General features: G+C 41.8%; 1 pseudogene; it reads left to right on the top strand.

Annotated features, from left to right (window-relative positions):
- The first annotated feature begins 12,384 nt into the window (after positions 1-12,384).
- Positions 12,385-23,511, top strand: LOC124974280 (thiosulfate sulfurtransferase/rhodanese-like domain-containing protein 2; annotated as a pseudogene).
- Positions 23,512-23,865: the final 354 nt, after the last annotated feature.

Below are 23,865 nucleotides of genomic sequence, written 5' to 3' on the forward strand. Positions count from 1 at the left end.
AAATGAGACTAAAATAGTAACCCTTGTATTTTATAAAATATCTTAAAAGTTTGTAGTTAAGTCTTCAATTAGTGCAGCATTTTTTCCATTCCAGTTAGTTTTTCTCTGATTATTTTAATCTCAATGTTTTTATCCATAATTCCATGGAAATTACTTTCTTTAATAATGGAAAGGACAGTGATGAAAGAAACAGAAATTGTTACAGCACTTATTTATAATATTAAATGAAACAGACACTATGCACACCACTGTAATTTCATAAATCTCATACATGTTAAACTGTACTCCTAGTTTTGTTGCTCAAATGCGTAAGAATCACCTGCAAAATGAACTTCTCATGAGGTGGTTTGTGTGCTAAGTTGCAGTGGAGCAGAAAGGCTGAGATTTTAAAGAACTTGTCCTGGTCATGAATCACAGCTCATCTCTGTGAACTTCTTTTGAAATGAATGAAGACTTTGCTTGGAAGACTAGCACCTGCTGTAGATATGATTCTAAATGTGGTTTCCTTGAAGTACTCCATTAGATGGAAAGGAAGTAGGAAACAAGCTCAATGAAGCATGAGTTACTGGTGGTAGGTACTTAATTTCAGCTTCTTCTGCAGAGCTCTGTGAGGGAACAAGATGCACACTCCAGAGAAAATGCTCCAGCACAGGGCTCTGCTCTTGTGTCCTGAGGCTCATGATTATAGGTCTCAGTCAGCTGGACACTCATGGCTCATGGTCACATGCTCAGTTCCCACTCCCCCTGACTCATGAGGCAAGGATAGAGTCTGGGGATAATGCTGAATAAATAATAGGGAAAACAGTAACTAGAATACATAGGCATTCTCTGGAGGGGAGAATGGTAATGGTAGAGTTATTGAGGGTGCATCTCTGAAGGCACAAGATTTCTAGTACTATAAAAATGGAATGCAAATAAAGTTAAATGACAGTAATGAATAGGGTAAAGTTAACTGGCACAAGATGCAGAGGTGTATCAAAACCCCCTGTAATAACCAGGAACTCTTTGAGGTGAGCTAGAAAGAAACCCAGGGAAACCATGCACAACCTTCCCCACTGGAGGGGTCTGCCAATTCTTTGTGGTGTCTCTTTAATAAGCAGGAGTCCAACTGAGTCACCCTTCCACTTTGTGGGTCTGTATCCTTATTCAAAATTCCTTGGGGGCTGACTTTTGAGTCTCAGGCCACTGGGAAAAGAACAATGCAATTAGAACATACTGAGCCCCCTGTAGACTGTGTGCTATGGCAGGGCTGGTGTCAGAGAAAGAGGACTCAGTGCACAGAAGAATCCAGGTCATCCCCATACCTTTGTCCCCTGAATGGAGCAGGACAGGGAGGGAGGAGTAACTGGGTAGTGGTCTAGCACATGGGCTGCCTGGATGTGGCTCTCAGGACACATCCAATTCCTGTGCCATAGCTGGTTTCACTGCCTTACCCTGACCTCTGAGGCTTTAGTGCTCTGGCTCCCAGCCATGCCCACTGCCACAGGTCCTCTGCATGTGGTCTCAGCCACCCTGAGCAGCCTGAACAGGGATTACCAGTACCTCATGGGAGTATCTCAGATCCTCTTGGGTTCACTGGACCCAGAAAGAAAGAATGGTCACCACAACCTCCAATGACCCAGATGTTCAAGGTGAAAATTACTGATAGGAAGTGTTCTCAGTCAACAAAGCTGGGCTCTGCCAGGACACTAGGATCAGGCCCCACTGAACTTGATGACAAATCAGATGCACAGTTCCTTCACTCCCCAGGCCTCTCCATCCATGCTCTGTAGTTATTCACTGGAGTAAAACAGGATCCTACAAGGTCAGCAGCGTCTGCACACTAGCCCCTCCAAATCTACTGCTGAACACATCATTCTCTTGCCTCCAGAGCCCAGCACCAGCCCAGGCTGAGAGGTTATTTCTCTGCTCAGGGAAATGACCTCTTAGAGTGGCTACTATTGTCTTCAAAGGAGAAATCCAGGTCATCTGTGGCCCTCAGTTCCCAATTCCCATAGAATCCATTCATGCACTCATCAGTACTTGTGGACATGTTCCCAGATTACCCCTTTGGCCTTTGTAGGTCCCCACCTTTCTACTGTAGATGACATGGAAGCACCATGTTTATGTCTAAATGTCACTAAACTGGAACTCATAGCTAGAATTCCCTAGTCCTGGCTACTTTACCAATTGTTATATCATCCCTTCTGTAATTAAAGAGGCAAAGACATTCACCCTTATTCAACATAATATCAGGAAGTGAGTCTTCCGTATCAAAGAGGTTACATTCTCTCTAGCCTGTGCCATTGATAAAAAGGCTTCTCCAGGCCTGTGACCTGGGAGGCAGAGCAGGGTGTGCAGGACTGGAGCCAGGTTGAAATCAGAATGTCTCCTCCCCCCAGGTTGGTCACTGGCTCTGGGAGTTCAAGGGCTTCCCATTGAGGACACAATTTGTGGTATCACCATGTTACTCTGCCTCTCTTTTTGGCACTATTTCAATCCTCCACATCCCTGCTATGCCCACTGTCCCCCAACTGTCAGATGGATATTGCATGCATATTCTTGCCATCAATGGTGGTTGACGGGTGGTGTGCTGCCTGTGACATGGGCCTGAGAGGCTGACTTGCAGTTCCCTCACACATTGAGTTGCAATTCCATTCTGTCCACTGGTCTAGTAATTTTCATCCTGGGTCTAGATGAAGCAGGCAGGAGCAAAAGCAGGTGACATGGCCTTGTCATTCAGCCTGAGCTAAAAGGAGCTGGCAAGGCCCATATCCACGGTAGCCTTGATAAGGCAGGATTTCCAAGCACCTCTGTTACTACCAAGGTATCTAGCAGCCAAGATGCTTTGACCACCTCTAACTCAAGGCCATGAAACCTCCCTTCTCCCCAATCTCCCTGGGCCCATTTTGTGTAATGGGAAACTAGTAAGTCCGATGGTAAGCCTGTACACCACAACCCACAATGATGAGGGTGGAGGGAAAACCTGATTCAGTCATTAGGAGGAGAAGTGCTCATGGGATTTTCCCATCTTTTAGAAACCCAAGACTATTACACTATTTCTGTAATGACCAAAAGTCATGAATTCCTAAGGTATAATGAGGGGATGTGCTGTAGGTGTAGGTACTCAATGCTCTTGTTACATTCCTGCATGTCCAGTCTCTTCTAGAATCCATTGTAATGAAGAACAGACATGACCTCATTCCCTATGATACACCACAACAGACAGAAGCCTCTGAAATTATTCAAAACAGTATTATTATAAAACAGTTTTCACCTCAATTATGAAGAAACCATTATTAAACAAACAATGGGCTCACATGGGGACAGTTTTTCTCAGTATGGTCTCAGTTATGGGAAAAACTTTTTCCAGCAGGACAGGGGTGAGAAACATATTGATTTTGACCAAAGAACAAAAGTCTCTGAAGGGTACAGTGTCTTGGATAGTACATGTTGTGGCCAGAGATACCTGACCACCCACACAGTGTCTATGACCTCTGTTACAGGGATAGAGAGGCTCATTTCTCTAGCACAGGAGGGTCACTCTCCTGCAAACCTCTGTTTCTGGGTTTGTGACCTGGGCCATACACTCTCCCCTCTCTGGTACTTGTGCTGGCCAGATGTGCAGACCCCTTGTGCAGCAAGGCCTGATAGTTGTTGTTGTTTCTGTTCATAGGATGGTGGTGGTCCATGGAACTTACCTGGTGACCACAAGCCATAGCTTCCATCACTCTCCTTTGGTCAAGGGAGGGAGGAACCCTGGAATAATGGGATTGCCTCCCACAGGTGCCTGGGGTTCCTCTTTGAGTATGTTTTTCTTGGAGGCAGAAAGGTCATTATTTGACTTCATTTTCTGCTGTATGATCCTTACAAATGTGGTCATGAGTGCCTGGGCTTCTGATGCACTTTTTTCTGTAAAGAGTTAGCTTGTGACTGACCCTGGATTTTGGGTAGAAGTTGATGGTGTCATGATTTTGGGTAGGGAGTTGGCCTGCCCTTTGCATTTCCTGGGGAAAATATACTGCAGAAAGTTCTTTATTCTCTCCCAAAATGCCTGTTTGAAAGAGCCTTGGAGGACTTGTCCCACACAGTGTCTATGACCTCTGTTACAGGGATAGAGAGGCTCATTTCTGCAGCACAGGAGGGTCACTCTCCTGCAAACCTCTGTTTCTGGGTTTGTGACCTGGGCCATACACTCTCCCCTCTCTGGCCAGTTGGCCTAAACTTATTTCCCTTGTACCTATGCGGGTTCTAGGGTTGAAGGATCTGGGGCTCCTGCAGATCCTGGCTGCTCTCTTCCCCAGTTAATAGTCCATATAGCCCCTGGAAAGTTGGTACACTGCTAGTGGACATGCACAGGGAGCTGGATAGTCTCTCCTGGGAAGCTAGGATGTTTGCAGTCAAGAGAATCTCAGAGGCACAGTCCTCATGAAACATTTCAGTGGCATAGTCTTGCAGGATAACACCAGTAGCCAGAACCTGAGGCTGGTTCTGTGGCTCAGTGTGTGCCTTCAGGAATGAGTATCCCTGGTCCTGGAAAATAGAACTTCTAAAGGGGGAGGGGCTGTTACTTGTTACCCAAGATTTTGAATTCCCCAGATTAATATGAACATATGGGGATTTTGATGTCTTCCTGATTTCCATGGTGACTGCCCGGTCATAACACTTCATCATCCTCAAGGTCTCTGATTTCTTCAATTTTTAAAAACTGGGATCCTACCCCAACTGATGTCAGACTGTAGCGTGATCCTTGTAAGCTCACACCTCTAGTCCTCAATGGCTCTTGTGTGCCTAATTCAAGGCTGAGACTTGGTTCCAGGGTGTCTCTTCCAGAACCAAGAAGAGCATCACTGTTCCAATTTCTTCCCACAAAAATGTAACTGTGGGGCTGAGAGATCAGGCTGCCCTCATGTGTAGGTGATGGAGATTCTGAGCGCCCACAGATATCACCAGATGCATTTGTGCTCACACACTCAAGTGAGCACCAGAGAGAGGACACTTCAGGGTGGGAACTGAAGGTTTTGCAACCTTCTGGAATCCTGGAAATTTGTGAATGAATTTTCCCAGGACATTGGTATCATGGGCAATGGAGTCAGCACTGGAGTTACAGGAGGCTGAGGAGGGAAGGGGAGGATATGGAAGTGGTGAAGACTCAGAGTGTTTCATCTTGAATGGATTCATGTGCTTGAAGACCTTGAGGGGTAGGCCCCACCTGTGCCTCACTCTTAAATTTGTAACATGTGCTTCCAGCACATACCAAGTGTCAGCATCAAAGAGGGAGAGCTTCTGGAAGGTTTTTGTGAAGGTTTCCTCAACTTTTATTGATGGTTCATCCCCAGTTTCCTTGTGGGTGTTTGAATTTCCAGGTGGGGCAGAGACATGAAAATTTCTACACCTGGAAAGATCTAACTCCAAAGGAATCAAGCCCCCTTGAAACATTTCTAGTCTCTCTGAACAATTTTCCTATATAGCATGGCTGCTGTCATCTGTAAACATGGAATTCCAGGAAGACCCACAATTATTCTTTGCCTGACCTGTTTTGGGGACTCTGTCCCAGGACTCCTTCAGATTCAGATGGGTAGATATTGGGTGGTAGTCCAAATGGATGATGCATGAAGCTCCTTTGAAGCTCCAGTTTCTCCTCAATTAAAGGCTGAGGAAATTGCTGGTGTCTTGTTGATGGGCTTATGGTTACAGGAGGCCCTGTTCTCAAAAGTGAGATGACTGTGTTCTGAGATATTTGGATCAAATAAGGTAAAGGCTGTCTACGTTGTAGTTGTTTCATGAAAAGGTGATATTCCAGGTGTTGACAAAAAGAAGGACAAAGCAGATGGGTACTCTCCTGACTTGTAGGACCTGAGAATTCACAGGCAGTGTTCAGGGGAAAGTGGAATGGCATGCTTGAGGGAGAAGATATGATTTGGTCCTGATTCTGGATCTGAGCCAGTGATGGGGACTGGGTCCAGGTCAATGCTGGAGTCACAGGCTGGAATTGGATGGCAGGGTGAAGCAAGAACTGAGAGAAATAGAGTTGTCTGGGTGGAGCCAGCACCTAAACTGGAATGGAATTAGAAGTTTGCAGGAAAAGTCTTCAGAGGGTCCAGACATGCTGACAGCAGCCACAAGGAACTTGCTATGCAGAGTGGGGAGGACCCTAAAGAGCTGGCTGCATTTCTTCTGCAAATCATCCCACAGGCCCTTGGTGTAAAAGGTGCTGAGGAAAAGAAAGCCTCTCTGGCTTGCCAGTTGTGTCCCAGGGTTGTGGGATGGTGATGTCCTGCTCCTTGCCCAGTGACTTCACTGTGCTTCCCAGAGAATTCAGGGAGTGGTCTGATTCATCTTTTGTCTTCCCATTACCAATGTTCTGTTCTTCTGTCTTGCTGACCAGTATTTCCAGCAGTTTCTGGATATCAGGTTTACTGAAAGAGGTACCTCCAGTTGCCACCTATGAGAGTAGGTGGTTTGCCCAGGAAGAATCCTCTGGTGGGTGTGAAACATGGTCTCTCTGGGCTCAGTTTTTGGATCATTGGAGAGACAGAAGACTATGGCAGTGACCTACCACCATGAGAGGGATGAGATGGGATAGGTGGAGGGGATGTGGCTTCAGATTGCAAATACAGGAGAAAGCAATGTGAGAGAAGAAGGTGATGGGACAGGAGTAGGCCATGGGACAGGAGAAGGAAATGCAACAGGAAAAAGGGGATGGGAAGTAGAAAGGGATGTGACATGAAAAGGCACTGTAAGAGGAGATGGCATTGACTCAGAAGCAGGCAACAAGCATTTGAGCCCGTGGTGTGGTTCCCTGTGAGAGTGTCATTGAGTCACATTGAGGAGGATTCAGGCTTCCTTTCAGCAGAGATAGAGGGCAGGCCGTGGGATCAGAATGGTGAGATGGGAAAGAGAAATCCATGAGGCTGAGGTGAATTTTGTTCCAGAGGAATCACAGACTCTGGTGACTGAGTGTCACTCATGGATGAGTGTGACCCAATAGACACAGAGAAATTCATGAGTTCTGGTGAGGAGGAGGAAGGCAGAAGCAGAGGATGTCTGCTCAGTGAAATGAGGGAATCCAAGGGGAAGAAGGTAGTGACCAGAGCATCCTGCACAGACAGTGTTCATGATTGGTGGACTCTAGCTGACACTGGTTTGTACTTTTCATCTGGATCATCTCCTTGTAAGACATGGTGAAAGTTATTCTCTTCATGAAGCTTCCCTAGGTGGCTGCAAGAGATAGGAGGCACAGGCTGTAGCTGGAGCAGATGGGGCCAGGAGATAGGGCAGGTGGGGAAAGGAGGGCACCTGCGGTGCATGGTCCCTCACTGTCCCATACCCTGAGTTTATGAAGCCTTTACTCTCCCATATCCCAGAGCTTTAGTCACATCCTGCTCAAACTGAGGGCTTCCCTTGTCCCATGAGGGTTCTTTTGATTTTGGATCATATCATAGGCAGCAGTCAGAAGGATACAGGAAGTGGAACGTTACTTACCTTTGTAAAAGTGAAACCAGAACTTCTGTCTCTTCCACTTCCTTCCAGCAATCCCTATAACCTGAAAATGGAGAACGGTTATTGTGGAGAGGGAGGGTGAGTGGAATATACATGTGGGACAGACTGTGGGAGAGTAGTTTCTGGAGGGCAAGCACCAGTGTTCAAGTCTTCCTGTCACGTGACACATATTGGAAGGCACACGGAAAGGTAGCTCTTGTTCATTTTATTTCACTTCCACTAGTGCCACTGTACTCATAACCACTCTGCAGGGAGAAAGATTGAATCATCTCAAAGAGAAATGTGTGTTAGGGAAGTGAGAACTTGTCCAACTTTGACCAGGAATTTCCACCTCAAAATCCAGACAGCATGGCTCCACAATGGCCCATATTGTCATAATGGACATCACCCATCCCTGGCCCACCACAGCTTCATTCTGAGCATAGGACCTGAGAAGTGTCTCTGGTATGATGATTTCCTTTCCAGCATCCTTTCTGTCTTGTCTCTGCAGCTGACATTCTCTGGGACATGGCTCTGGATTCTTGGGATAGGGGACAGCAAGTCGCCTCTGGGATGCAAGGGAATGGTCTTACCTTTCACAATGCCACTCTTCTTCCTGTTCTTGCTGTGTCCCTTCTCCTTTGGATGCTGACCAACAAGAATGAAAAGGAGGCTGGTGCCCTATTGTTCCTCTGCTTTCCTATTCCAGCTGTAGACATTCCATGTTTCTGAACAGCACAACTTTCTACAGTGAGCTAATGAAGACTCTTTTATTCACAGAATGTTAATAAAGTGGCAAAATACTTCATTTTTCTAATTTTGAAAACAAAAGGGAATTTTCTCTCTTAAATGCACCATTGATGTCCTCAGTCACTGCTTCTCCACTGAGGATAAGACTCATTTCCACAGGCTCTTCTAGGCTGCCAGGCAGGGGTTCTGTTCCTGAGGCCAGAGGTGACTCCAACCTGTGATAGAGGCCCTAAGGGCTCAGCACAGCCCTCACATCAAACAAATTCAGAGGAAAGAGTTGTTTCCCAAGACACCTTCCAGGAGAAGGTGACTAATGGGCCAGTCCTTAAGCCTGTCCTTCTTTACAGGTTCCCAACTCTCAGGAGTTCAGATCTCAGACACTGAGTAACGATGTGTGCTTTTCTCTGGTACATGGAACTCACCACTTGGATGGTCTGGGAGCTTCACGTAGGAAAAGACATAGTGCAAGCTCCCTCCCTGCCCTGCTCCATCTGTCCCAGAATGATGCTATGTTCTGTCCTTAGATTTCTCTTTTTTGAAGTATCTGTAGTTATTTTGGAAAAGTGGAAAGAAGAGTAGACAATAGAAAATCAATTTTTCTGGTGAGGCTGGCCTAAGGGTTTCTTACCTTGGGTTTTTCCTTTTTCCTTTGTGTTGGGAAAGATGGATTACCCTAGAGGCATGGTAACAGGAGAAGAAAGAGCCTCAGTTCATACACACAGCCAAGGATCATATCCTTTGCCCAGGTGGTGAAGCTTGGGTTCAACCATGAGACACTAACAATATTCAAAGGAAAGAGGATTCTCCATCATCTAAATGGCACTGTCCATTTTGGATAAATGAGTCCTGAGAGGTCTCTTCAGAAATGGGGAGTAGGTCCCAGGCATGTATCAGATTGCTGTGCTGTCTCATCACAAAGGGATCCTGAGAGCAGGGGAGGGTTAAGAAGAAGAGTCTGCAGCACACCCCTGCCCCTCCCTCCAGTCCAGCATGTCCTCCACCCTCCTGGAACTTCAAGGTCTCTATTTCCAACTCTACCCATTCACCTTGCCCTAGGAGGCCTTAATTTATTTCCTGTTGTTTCTGCCAGCACCCAATTGGCTAAATTAATGCAGGTCTCTTTCTGGGTAATACTTGCTAATACTTCATTGTATTTCTTATCTACTTTCAAGACATATTTAAGTCTGTAGTTGTCTCATAATCTTTTTCTGTTTTTGTTATTTCTTTAGTGCTGGCTGAAACAATGAGTCAGAAAGTAGTTCTTTTGCTTTTATCTTTTGGAAGAGATTAACCAGGAACCTATCTTGAAATGGTGGGATAACTTTAGTGGTTCAGATCTTTGATAAATTACAGTTCTATTCAGATTGATCATTTTTTTGTGTTAAATTTGGCATATTTGTTTTGCAAGAAATCCATAGATTCCATGCAGTTTCTTGAATTTAATAATTTGTGGTTTTCCTTGACTGTCTTTTAAGGTCTATGCAGTTAGTATTGATGCCACCCTTTTAGTTTCCAATCTTCATCATTTATAGGTTTTTTATTTGATATATTGTCTAGAGAGTCAAGGATTATATTTTCTTTTATTCATTTTTATGCAGTGCTGAGCATCAAACCCAGTACCTCACACTTGTTAGGCAAGTGTTTTACCATTGAGGTACATTCACACAGCCCCTATATTAATTTTTATTTGGCAAATAATCACATATTTATATGGCATAATAGGCCTAATGTAATGTTTTGATACATTATGTCAGGTAAATTAGTATATGCTATCTATTGCTTCACATACTTATTTGTTAGAAAATTTAAGTCTACATTTTAGCAATTTTTGAAATATACAACACTATCATTCCTATATTAATCAAAATTTTGTCTCTGTAAATGAAATACCTGACATGAACAACTTACAGGTAGAAAGTTTTTTTTGGGTTCTACCTTCTCCATGTTGGGCCTAGGTGAGGTAGAATCTCAGTGGAAGAGCATGGCAGAGGAAAACTGCTCAGCTCATGGCTGACAAGTAGCATTAAAATGCAGGTATGCTGGCACACAACTGCTGCCATGGATGTGCAACAGGTTGCATAATTTTTCATTTGTTTATCTAGGAAAATATGGGTTGTTTACACCACTTGCCTAATGTGAATAAAGGTGCCATGAACATTGGTGTGCATGTGTTGGTTTTAGTCTCTCCTTCCAATTCTCTTGGGAATATACCTAGAAGTGAATTTCACTTATCATATAATAATTCCATATTCAATCTTTGGAAGAACTCTCATACTGTTTTGCATAGTAGTTGCATAAATTCCCACCAAAAATTTTTAGGATTTCTTTTTCTCCATATCAACATTTATTTCCCATTTATCTTAAAATATCCTTTGTAATGCATGTAAAGTGAAACCACAGAGTGTATGACTTGCTTTTCCCTCATGAGAGTATTATTTTTCCTATGATTATTCACTGTACAACTTCTATGGGGAAATACCTATTGGTTGTTGTACTTGGTCCATTTTCAAACTGGGATGCTTCCTTGGTGAATTATAGAAACTCAAAAATAATTCTTCACCAAATTTGAATTTCAAATATTTTCTATCATTCTGTGAATTTCCTTCTTTATTTAATTTTACTTTTAACTGTTTATTAGGTACATTTGACTTGCCATAAACTGAACATGCTGAACATATTTAAGTTATTATATCTGTTTTTATTTTGTTTTATCTTACCTCTTAAGCACATCTCAATATATAGTTCTAACATGTTAAGTATATTCAAAATGTTGTGTAATGGATCTCCAGAACATTTTCATCTTCCAAACTAAAACTTATACTCATGAAATACACTCTCCCTTGGCTCTGTGCATGGTTTACTTTACTTAGCTAATGATTTTTTCTACAGCTCTTTGAAACTGGACTTGCAAAGTAAGTTCACATTTAATTATTGGGAAAGTCAGTGAACATTCCAGGTTTGGCCTCTGGGATATCTACAGAGTCCTATGATCTCTCATGGCATGGTGACTTGGAAACTTCAGTTCTCATTCTCTACTGATGTTATCTGGTTCCATTATATGAATGATATTCTGCTTAATGGAGAAGATCATCCTGTGTATAGGATGCAGTAGAACAACTCATTTACATAATAAAGATGGGCTTTCAACCTCAACAGAATCCAGGGCCCCATGACATTCATGGGGTGGTCAGGTAAGATGCATATGATTCAAGCCATGGCAAGATATAAGGTGAACACTTTTACCATCACCCATGATGTGAAGAATGTAGAAGGGCCTTTAGGCCCCTGGGTTATTAGCAGACTTTCACTCCTCATCCCACTCAGTAACCACAGCCACTACTGGGCTGATGAAAAAGGGAGCCAAATGGAACTAGGATGATCCCCAGCACAGAGTATATGAGAAAGCAAATTCAATAACCCAGGTACACTCTCTGGGCACATCTCTACCAGGGCTGCCAATATGGTTAAATATCAACTGTCCAGAGATGACATGAAGAACAAGAATTAAAAATGAACTTGAAGAATTTTGTTCAGTGATGTAGAAAGAAGCTGAAACTAGTAGATACAGCCAGCCCTTTATAACAGCAGTTTTTAGGAGTGTGAAATGACCTACCACAGGTAAGTCACTGTCTAAAACTTTACTGAACATAAGGTGAACTGGTGTACCTACATAGGTGAGTTGATGACCTATTTCATCAGCATCATTCTTCTATAGCACAGAGTCCTAAATAAATGGCATGTGTATTACAGCAATGCAGTGTTCTCACCAACAGCTTGTTGAACAGGTACCATTACCTATTCCTCATCACCCCAGGTGGCTCCCCAGTGCCGTTGATCTCACAAGCCTAAGGAGGAATATCTCCCTACCTTAAAATTGTTGGTGTACAGATGGGTTGAGCATGGGTGAAGCCAAGTTTGTGTACTGATTTAGCAATACAACCTGTTATCCATACTATCTGGCATGAGACAGGAGAAAATTTGAGCAGATAGAAAAAAGAATTATGCAGTATGGCTTGTAGTACCTGTGAGCTGCTCACGGGATATTTGTACTAACAATTGGATGATTTAGCATGGCCTTACATTGTAGATGGCACGTTCACAATTGGTCTTTACTGGGAGAACCTTTCTTAGAAACCAGCATGTGACAAAAAATGTGACAAGAAATTGGAAAAAATGATTGACACCCTCACCTTTGTCCCTGGAAATATGAAGCTGGATGCTTTGACTGTGCAGGTTCTGGTCAGGATGCAGGCAGTCAACCAGATGAAAAAGGTACAGAAGAAGAAATTTATAAACTGTAAAAATGGAATGGAACAGGGCTAATGGGACAGGATTTTTCTAAAATATTATTACTTGCTCTTGGTTACATTACTTGCTCTTGGTTACAGTGACAAGTGTGTTCCCGCCCCCAGACCTGTCCTCTAAGGGACATTCAGGAACAAATACACTGAATTGTCCAACTAGTGTGGGATTGGCAGATTGATCATATTGTCCTTTTGCCTGGTATTAAAGGACACAAATATGCCTTAACCTGTGTAGCTTTGCCTAGGAATAGAGCTATTCAATCCAACACTTTCAAAGGTCTTGAGAAGCTAATGTAATGTATGGGTATTCACACTGTGTTCTCAGTGTCAGGACCCCCATTTCCAAAACCATGGTGTTCAGCATTGGTCCAAAGGACAAGATGAGTCATGAAACTTCCATCTGGCATATAACCCTGAGGCAGCAAGCAGGTTTGGTCGAGAAAGAAAGTCTTCTTTAAGCATTAGTTATTGGCCATATTAGGAAAACCCACTCTGGCCAGCCGGACTGGAATCTTCAGAGAAATATATGTATCATATGCCAAAATACATTTTACTGTCATGTACATTTCAAAAGAACAAATAACAAAAGAAATGTTATTAAATGTAAATGGTCATAAGTCTGGGATGCTTGTCCTATGAGGATTTGGGAACTGTGGCCCCTGCCCCAACCATGCATGTCCAAGCTGTGCATCCAGATTGTATACTCCCAGAGTTGATACAAAGAAAAAGAGCTCTGCTGTTTTGTACCCAGTAAGCCTTAAATCCAGGATAGGGGACAATTTATTGGCTGTTCAAGTGACTTGGCCCCCAGAGATGGGTTGGCTACTTCTTGCCACAGTTTGAGGAATCTTCAACCCTCTTAACTGGATCCCTGGGAGTCTTCTTAGATGCTGAACCTGTGATCTTGACCTAATGGGTTTAATAAAATATTCAGGGAGGTGAACATAGCCTCCTAGTGTGGCATGTCATTCATCATTCATTTTTTATTATTATTTTTTAATTTTTTAAATTTGTGTATAGATACACTGCCTCTACTTTATTTATTTGGAAGAATAACAGACCCAGCAAAGATAAAGAAATCCTCAGCAGATAGAGCAAAGCAGTTGGTATCACAATACCAGACCTTCAATTATACTACAGAGCAATAGTAACAAAACCAGCGTGGTAATGGCATCATTTCCTACGTGAACCACGACTGATCACATCTTAGGTCTTAGATGAAACTTTCACAGATTTGAAAGAACAGAAATCACACAAAACACTTATATGGCCTGATATTAAGGTAGAATTCACCAAGAGAAAGATAACATTGAATTCTTTAATCATATTAACCAGTTCAATTCTCATAGTCCATGGGTCTAAGAGATTTGCTCATGGAAATTTAGAAAATATTTTGAAGTAAATGTAATATCATACTCAGGATTACAGATAAAAGCAGTGGTTAGAAGAAAATTTATAGCACTTAAATGCCCACATTACAAAAAAGAAGATTAACTAATATAAAGATAACTCAAGAAAGATAATCAAATTAATAAAAAGACAACTCAAAAATATTACAAAAGACATTCAAGAAAACAATGAATTAAGCCCAATGCAAGCAGAAAGAAAGAAACAGATAAGAAGAGATACATAAAATTGGAAACAGCAGAGAAATATCAATGCAACCAAGAGGCACTTCTTTTAAAATAGCAATATTCTGATAAATCTCTAAAAAGACAAGAAAAAAAATACCAGAAAGTTGATTTAATTTACCAGTAATGTGATGGAAAAGCTGTCACGGTAGAGATATAAGGAGTTCTGCAAAACTCATGTGTGAGACAATGAAGATTTAGAGGAAAAGTTTGGGTTACGAGAGCCTAATGTAATCTGTGCATTAATCCCCTGATAGGAACTCAGATGGCATCTCCTTTGGAGGACAGACTGTAAGTGCCAATCCTTCCTCAGGAATTTTCTATTCCAGTTAGAGAATGAAGGAGCCATCTCTGTCTTGCAGCCCTGGCTGTGGCTGTTTGAGGCAGAAGAGTGCATCAGGGACCCTCCCCTCTTCAGCCTTGGGTGGGAAGAGGTTGCGTGTAAGGTGCTTCCAGTCCTAGAGAAGTGCAGGCTTCCTCTCAGGGTTTGAAAGATGCTCAGGCTTGGATATATGTCATGTGTCAGTACTCAGATTTCAGGGTGGTGAGATAACTAAGAAGCATCCTGAAGGTGGGATGCATTTATGCTTGACATGGTACCTCAATGCCCATGGCCTCCTGTCCCAATATGCCAATCAAAGAGACAAGCAATGGTGAAGGGCTGGAAAGGAGTTTTAATCAGTGTTGCCACACCAGGAAGAACAGGTGTAGGGGTACAATGACTAAATATCTGCTTCAAGACATTGACAGGAACCTTGAGGTTATACAGAAAAGGCTGAAAATGTGCAGGATTTGAATGTGGGTTTTCAGAGCCAGCAAAGTAGTTCACCTTGTCAGGCTATGTTCTGGTTGCTCATTATCTCAGAACTGGTTCTATGTGATGGCTCTGGAGTAGTCCTTATCAGATAAGGGGAGCCACAGTACACATGGGATAATTGCTCCAGCTTAGTGTGGCAGCCTCAGTTACAATGAGGGGTAATTGCTCCCATTTGGGGGAATCATCTGTTTGTGAGGCTCTGCTACTCCTAGAACCCAAATTGACTGCAGGTTTAGGACAGTGACAGGAATCTTGTAGGAGCCACTGAATGGGTCTGGAACAGGAGGTTATGAAAGCTCGCAGTTGAATGTCCCTGCAAATCTTGAAACTTACTCTTACATTGGTGTCCTCAGTTGTCAAGTGTGACAAGATAGGTTAGCTAAATTTAGGACTCTTAAACCTTGTAGCTTTTGTACAGAACTGAACCAGGATTTGGTCCAAAGTCTAAGATGATAAAAACTAAATTGAAAGCAGAGATGATAGGCTTTATCCTGCTTAAAATTTACTGTTTGGACATTGAAAGGCCTGAGTGAAGAGTCTGTGTTTTTAGCAAAGGTAGTTTCTAATTCTCTGTTATAATTACCCACATACCCATCTTTGTATAAATGCATGCTTTCATTCTCCATGGTGAATATCTAAGAGTAGGATAGTGAACAATATGGTAGTCCCATGCTTACATTTTAGAGAAATTGCTGAACTGTTTTTGAAAGTATTTGTACCATTTTAATCTGTCCAGAGAGTGTTAGAGTTCTTGTCCCTCCATATTCTTACCATGAATCTTTACTGTCAATTCTTTTTATTTATATTTATATTAATAAGTATCATATGTGGACATATCTTAGTGTGCTATTCATTTGTGTTTACTTATTGACTGTGTTTTTATGTGCTTAATTACCATTCATATATTGTCTTTTAAAATTTATATGTCTACAGAGTAGGGCACAGTGGCATATACTATAGTGCCATCAGTTCAGTTGGCAGGAGTATCATGAGTTCAAACCCAGCCTCAGCAAGGGCCAGGCACAAATGAACTCAGTGAGACCCTGTCTTCAAATAACATACAAAATAGGGTTGGGGATGTGGTCCATGTTCCATTGCCCCTGAGTTCTATCCCAAGTACCATCCCCTCCTAAATTTAGGTCTGTTTAAGTAATTTACCTTATTTTTAATTAGAATTTTATTCTTTCTACAAAATGGTAAGTTTGCTTTGTACATTTAGATATGAGTTTATTTGCGGGGGCATCCGGAATTCCATCCAGTGCTTGACACAGATCCTCTGGAGGATGATTGCAAAGGCTCATCCTAAAAGGAATTGCCGGATGTTTTGCTCCAAAGCATGGTGTTTTCTCTGCTGTGTTTCTCTGACAATATATTACTCATTTCAGTCTGAATGGATTGCTTAAGGGGATGAAGGGAATACAACAAAAATTCCAGAAAATATTACCTACAATCTGAAAAACAATGGGTCTTTACCACTAACAAAATTAAAAATAATTTTGCAACCATACAATGAGTCCCTGAAAGCCTCTGGAGAAAATAGTTGTAGATCTGCCTTTGTCTCCAACAGGCTGGTTAAATTTTAATGATGGTTTTGTTCATGTGTGGTGGTGAGGTACGAGAATAAGGTTTCATAACATTCCTTCCTTCCTACTAAGAATATGTCACCCCTATAATAAATGTTGGTACACAATTACAATTGGGACCGCTGCCCTCCTGTACCCCTTAACTCAGTAATTCAGATATTAACCAGATGGACCTAGTAGAGATAGTCACATGAGATTACTTGTCTATTGTCTTAACCATGAGAATATTAAGAATAGTTTTAGGTCACATAGAGTTTAGATATTAAGAAAGTAAATATTGTATTAGTTCACTGAGGTAGTTAGATATTCTTAAAACAATTGTGAATAGGTAAGGATAATCTGTAAGGTTACTGTTTTCTCATAATTTTCTGTTCCTTGTTAAAAACAATTTCTGCCTATGCTTTGAAAACTTCTTTAATATTAACCACAAGACTGCCATTATAGCCTGAAGAAAATGTATATAAACCCAGCCTTCCCCAGAATAAAGTGGGATGGATTGATTGCACCAGAACTAGAGTCTGTGTCTTTCATTCTCCATCCATCACCGACGCCGTCTCCCCGAGCCCTGTTTACCAGTATGGAACCCGTGGACTCCTGCTAGGGCTGGACCCCGGCATTTATTTTCAGGTATCTGTGTTGTGAGATGTTTCCTCCAGTTCCTCGTTTGCCTTTTACGTTCCTAGTAATGGGGCTTTTGAAATTTTGCATTCTCATGCTGGTTTCATTGAATACACTGCATCATGTACTCAGTTCAAACAGTCATGCAGTGCTTTCCTGGCATATCCCTGGACTTGTCAAGGTAGGCGTAAAAGCTATAAGACATCTACCTTCCTTTCTGGGGCAGTGACATTACCAGAGATTGAACCTTGGACTGCTTTGCCACTGAGCCACATCTCCGTTTTTATTTTTTTATTTTTTATATTTTATTTTCATTAGGGTCTCTGAATTTGTCTCTGGTCCTGAAGTTCCAGAGACTGGCCTCGAATTTGTGATCCTCCGGTCTTGGTTTCCTGATTGGTCAAATATAACCATGCTTCAGAATGGCCAGATCATCTAAATAACTTTACACTAGGAAATTATGAAGTCTATATTGAATTCAAGCAGGTCGATTTTGATGATTGTAGAAGATAGTGTCGGTATCTACATTAATTTTTTTGGTCACTCTCTCAAAGATGTAAAATATGAACAGGGGCTGGGGAGATAGCTCAGTTGGTAGAGTGGTTGCCTTGTAAGCACAAGGCCCTGGATTCTATCCCCAGCACCGCCCCAAAAAATATGAACAAATGGTGCTGATTGTTAAACTGAAATAAATTTGCCCCAAACTGGTCTCCATACTTGGGTGATAAAATTTGTCCCAAAGTGGCTTCCATATAGGTGAACTGTAACCTATCTTAATATGCAAATAAGTTGTAAACTATTTAACTATAGGAATTCCCTTGTAATCAAGCAACTATGTCTTAGCCAATCACAGCAGGACAGCTTCAGGCAATCCTGTGCTGAGGACTGACCTGACCATGTGCCTTGTGGTCAAACGTGCTGACTGCAGCCCATCAGAGAGTTTCCAGATGGAGCTTCCTCTTTTCTGACTGAGTGTAATCTGCAGTGGTGAGGTAGTTAATGGTCTTTAGTCCCAAGTGCAACCTGGTACCAGAACTGTTTTTTTTTTCTTTTTCCTTTTTTTTAACTGCAAGGTTTTCCTAATCATCTGTTATAGTTTTTCTTAAAACAGTTCCAATCTATGAACCAACTGTGAGAACCTGCCTAAGTTCCTTCTGACATTTGGGGACCAGAGACCATTTTCTTACCATCTTTGAGCCATCTAGAAGAAGCTGAAGTCCCCAATAACACTAAAGAGGTTGACTTTGGAATAAGTGCTTTCCCACAACAGGGTATAAAGGTAGAATATAGCTCAAAAGCCCTGAGGTTTAGAAAGAGATGGTGACAGCAAGGGTTCTACCCCATGAGAGTTGAAAACTGTGATTATCAGCCAGGAGACTTTCAGGAGCAAGGCCCTGGAAAATGCAGGGAATACCTATGAAATGTTCCCTCTGATCACATGACCATTCCAGATAGCATCCTTGTGGGTTCAGGAAAGAGCAGCATCAATCAAGTGGTATTTTCTTGCTCTTTGAATCTCAGGGTAGCTGCTGGACTTGAAGTGGTCAGAAGACACAATCAATAGACTGGTAGGGTGGAGGGGATAGATAAATCAAATGTCAATCAAAAAGTCTACATCCTGCTTGCTGGCCTGGCTGTACAGGATTTCAGCAAGCCTAGCTGTTCCTGGGAGAGAGTTCATGTTTAAATGCAATGTCCTGTTTTGAGTATTAACCTGTTATTGGCAATGTAATTATTGTAACCAAGCTTCATTTGTGTCTGGAGAGAACCAGTGGATTTTTCTTATTTAAACATAAGATGGTAAGCTATAGGGACCCTGGATTTCACCCAAGGGCTGGAGAGACAGCACCAAGGAGCAGGTGTGCATAGGCAGTGTGGAGAGAACAGAGACAGTTTGAAGAACTGCATGAGTGCAACTTGTTAGCCATGAAAGTAGCAGTAACTGGGAGTAGAGAAGACAGTTCTTTAACACCAAATTAAATTGATAGATACCCACTAAATATCATGTTCAAAGAAGGGAGTAGAAAAATTACTGAAAGAATATTCATTTTGTTCTCAGAACTGTAAGACCCTAGTAGATATTAAACATTATCTTTTGTTCTAGAAAATTAATTGGTTAATTCCTGAAAAAATATAAGACAATTTTGTGTAGTTTTAGGTAGCAAGTAAAAGTTAAGTTGTTCAAACATGTAGTCAAAATAAAAACAGTGGTAACATCAAAATCATCACATTTTTGGTAATAATAAGGAAACAAAAATAAAAACAATGATAAAATCATTCAGTAGAAATTATGCAGTGTTGTAATATTGTAACTCATTTTCCCTTCACTACAACATTATTAGCATTCATTCTCATTTTAGGAATTAACGTTTGGAGATCCTGAGTGATTTTCCTATGTCATAGACTTGGACTGTGGAAAGTTTCTCTCACTCCAGGGACCACAGTGTACAAAATAAATTCATACATCTCTTGAAGTTTTTCTTGATGTTGTACTTAGGTATGTAAAGTGTTTGTAGCAACAGATTATCCAGGCATATAAATAGGTGTTGGAATGGTCTTTCTTGTAGTGTTTCAAGAGGATCCCTGAACTGATAGATGTCTGTTGCTTATGAGGTTGTTGATAAAATTTGTAGTGATTGTGACAACATCAGGGAGCAGATGGCAGCAATTTCAAGTATTGAAAAAAAGGGAAAGGAAAAGCTGCAGACATAATGAGAGTGGATGAGGGTGGGAAATCTAATACACAAACCTGTTCAGGACTGCAGGGCTGTGACAGGCATGATGCCTAGAGGAGGGTTTAGCATTTTCTAATCCCCATTCACTGACTGCCATAGCATTTTATCACTTTCTGAATGTTAGTTTCACCTGTGTGGTTTGCATAATTCTGGTTCCATGTGTGTGAGAAGCATGGGCCACATGTTTATGGGGAGATGGTCTGTTCTGGGTATGACAGCTCTGTCTAGGGATGGGCACTCTGATAAACCTCTGAGTAACCACAGAGACCGCCACATGTTTGGGAGATACAGCCATCCACATTGGCCCTTGAAGTAATTACAATTGATTGTGTAACAGCAGCATGATTATGAATGTGACTGACCTTAGGGAACACAGGGGGAAGCCAATGGGACTGTCTGGAGTGTGATGTGTCACTGCTAATGTGATGAGAAGGACAGATAGTGTAGCTGTGTCTGGGGAAGCTTGGAGCCAATTTTTTCTGTGACAATTCTTTAAAAGTAAAAGTGCTTAAAATTGTCAATCGCATTATCATCTACAAAGGGAATTGTTCTTGCAGATAACATTGTAGAATGCTTCCCTGTTTTTGGTCTGTTTTGAGTTTTTTCATTTGCAACAGTGCTTTTTCCCTTGGAGAATGAAGATAACATCATATAGTTGGAACACAGTCACATTGGATTGGTGTCTATTCAATGTCTTCCTATTAACTTGAATGTCTTCAAAATCTGTTTCTTTATGGGTTCATATGTGTTGCTACTGGGTTAAGATGTCACAAACTTTTGGGGGACACATTTCAACCCATAACAAATCACAAATTTCTCTATTATTTAAAAGTTTTCAAATATTACAGAGTTCCCTCTTGCTGGTTGCTCTAATGACTAAGTTACTATTTGTTCTAATTGTTCTTGTTCTTGCTGGCAGTAAGAATCTTTTTTTCCCTGTATTTCTTCTTTTTTTTCTTTTTAATTTTCCATCAATGAGTTACTAAGAAATAATTGCTCATTTCTGTTCTTAATCTTCTTGGTCTCTGTAATGTGTACTTTTCTTCTTTTTTCCATTTGCATTTTCATAAACTTTCAGTGTTTCCACATTGAGATACTACATCCCAGTCTTAGGAGTTCATGTGGTTGATTGTTATCTTTTTCATCTCACAAATTCTCTTAACCATTATCTGACCTTGGCAACACTCTAAACACATAAATAGAGAATTGTGAGCAAAGTGTCAAAGTAAAAAGATAGACAAATCAGCACTGAATGTCATGCAGCATGTTCTTTATTACATCTCCTCTTGTGATGTTGGTTAAGTGAGAAGCATTTTATACCTCTCAGATCATCAATGCAGATACATATACATAAATGTATCAGATACATATAAATACATGACATTCACAACTCTGCACTATTTAGTTCTTTTTTGCATTTCACCCCTCAGCAGCATCTCAATTGCATGCCATCCTGCATCAACCTGTCTTCTTGGACCTCTGGAAATGATTCATCTTCACCTAATGAGAGACACTTCTGAGGGGAAGCAAGCTGGAGGGGGAAGAGGCCAGTGTGCTCATTCCCTGAGCTCTGTGGTATTGCTTGGAGACCATCCTGGCAGGGACTGATTTCTGAGCCCACTGCTGAGGTGGCAGTATTTCTTCCATGGTGGCCTCATGCCAATATCCAGGAGCATGTCTCTCCCTGTCACACCTGGATGTGCAGCCTCCTTTTAGGTGGTCCATCAGTGGACTCCTCATCTTTGCCCACAGCTCTGTGTGAGGTCCCTGCCTCAAAAACCCTCCATCAACTTTCCTATGCATGCCATGTATTCCAAGGTGGAAAATTTCTGACTTAAAATTTGGATAGAGCCCTCTCTTTTCCCCCTATGAACCTTGGAAGGAAAATAGACAGTCTGTGAGAAAGCACTCACCATTCAGCCAAATGTGAAAATGGCTCACCAAAAGTGTTTTCCATTCAGAAAATAGTTCTACCTGGGTAATTCTACACTTTTCTAGGATGTTCAAGTTACATGGAGATAAAAATGTTTTATTTGTTTAGTTAGAGCACCAGCATTTATTGAGCAACCCAGAAGATGAGGCATTGAGACCTATGGCAAGAATGCATGATGACTTCTGTAGCGAGGTGACTTCACAAACCTAGTGAACTCACAACCTGGGTGTGGGCTCAAGGGCAAGAAACGGCAACCATTGCCAGGCAGAGGCAGGTCCTCAGACTCTGGACAGGGTGACCTTTGCCCTTTTCATCAAAAACAACAAGTTCCTGCAGCTCCTTATGAATGTAAAAACAAAAAATGGTGGAAATACTGTCATCAGCTATTCATGAACCAGACCAGCATCCATAGAAATGTGGCAACACAACCTGCTGATGAAATTTATCACCAGACTACTTTTATTTTAAAGCAACTGGCCACAACATTGATTACCTCAAAAAGTATCACATCTGCAGAAAAATAGAACCCTCTAAAAGAGTACCTTACTTATAGCCACAAGGTGTTTGCTTGGATCCCTGGTACAAGCTGCTTTAGCCCTGATGAGCTGAAATGTGACCTGGGCAGTGAAGAAGGGGAAGTGCTACTTTATTACTGATACTGTGACCTAGAGGATTCCCAGTGGATCTATGCCTGGCAGACAACTCTGTGTCATCACTTGCACCTCACAGACAAGATTAGATTTGGTAAAAAAGGAATCAATGGGACAGTTGGTGGAAGCAAATTGACCACCAGACTCTATGTAGAAATCATGCTTTCTTGTCCATTATTTAAGGATTATCTTTGTAAGGAAGATTTTAACACCAGCAGAGGAGGAGCTCACTGTTTTCCAGATTTCCATGTTGGTGTATTTGAAGAAATTATGCCCATGTGGATCAGCCCCAATAAGATCTCCTACAAGGAGCCTGTAATCCATTTATCCCCAGGTGAATTTCATAAAGAAGTAGAAAAGTTTTTAACTCAACCAGATCAAAAACATATTGGTACTATTCTACTGGAGTGCAGAAACTTCTATGAAAGCAAAATTTGCCGATTGCAGGGCTGCTTAGCCCCAGATATCAGGAAATTCAATTACTTTCCTAGCTTTGTTGACAAAAATGTAGAACTTTCAGAGAGAAGAGGGTGCTGATGTACTGCACTGGGGTCATCCATTGTGAGCGTGGCTCAGCCTACCTGAAGGCCAAGGTATTGTGTAAGGAAGTGTTCCAGCTCAAGTGTAGTATCCACAAGTACCTGGAATAGTTTCCCAATGCTTTTTATAAGGGGAAGTCATTTGTTTTTGACAAGGGTTATGCCCTGTGCTACAACAGTGACATGTTATCAGAATGTTCATACTGTGAAGCCCAGTGAACCAGTATAAACTCTACTCCACTTCCTAGTGCCACCATCTTGTTTTGAACTGTCCTGCATGTCAAGGACAAGGATTCACAGCTGTTGTGTCACATGTCAAGACAAAGGGGACAGACAGGCTTCAGGACCTATACAGGACAGTTTTAAAGAGGAATGTGAGTGCATAGCTCAATGTCCATGCATCCCAAGGGAAATTCCACAGCATGCACAGCTCTCTGTGAACCACACACCAAAGCCCAGTGTTGGAGAGGATAGGGATTTGCTTTTGTAAGTGGTGCCTTTAGCATTCCCCAAGCCTTCTCAGAGTCAGTGGGTGCCATGTATAAGAGAATGTCAAGGCTGCAGAAACTTTATTGTCAGTCATTGCCATCATGGCAAACTGGTCACCATGTTGACCACCTACACTTCACAGAGGGAGGGGAGAGAGAGTCAAGTTTTGATCAATTATTGAAGTATTCTAATTCAGAAGATGATAGAGCATGGTAAACTGTATGGGATCCCAAAGCTTTGGAGGGATAGAGTCTTGAGCCAGGTTATTGTGTCACTCACGCCTTCTCTCTGCTGGGCCACAGGCTATTAGTAGTCATTGCCCTTGTCAGCAAACCTGTCCATCCTGCTGCAAATC

This window comes from Sciurus carolinensis, unplaced genomic scaffold (assembly GCF_902686445.1).
Source record: "Sciurus carolinensis unplaced genomic scaffold, mSciCar1.2, whole genome shotgun sequence".
Lineage (NCBI taxonomy): Eukaryota > Metazoa > Chordata > Mammalia > Rodentia > Sciuridae > Sciurus > Sciurus carolinensis.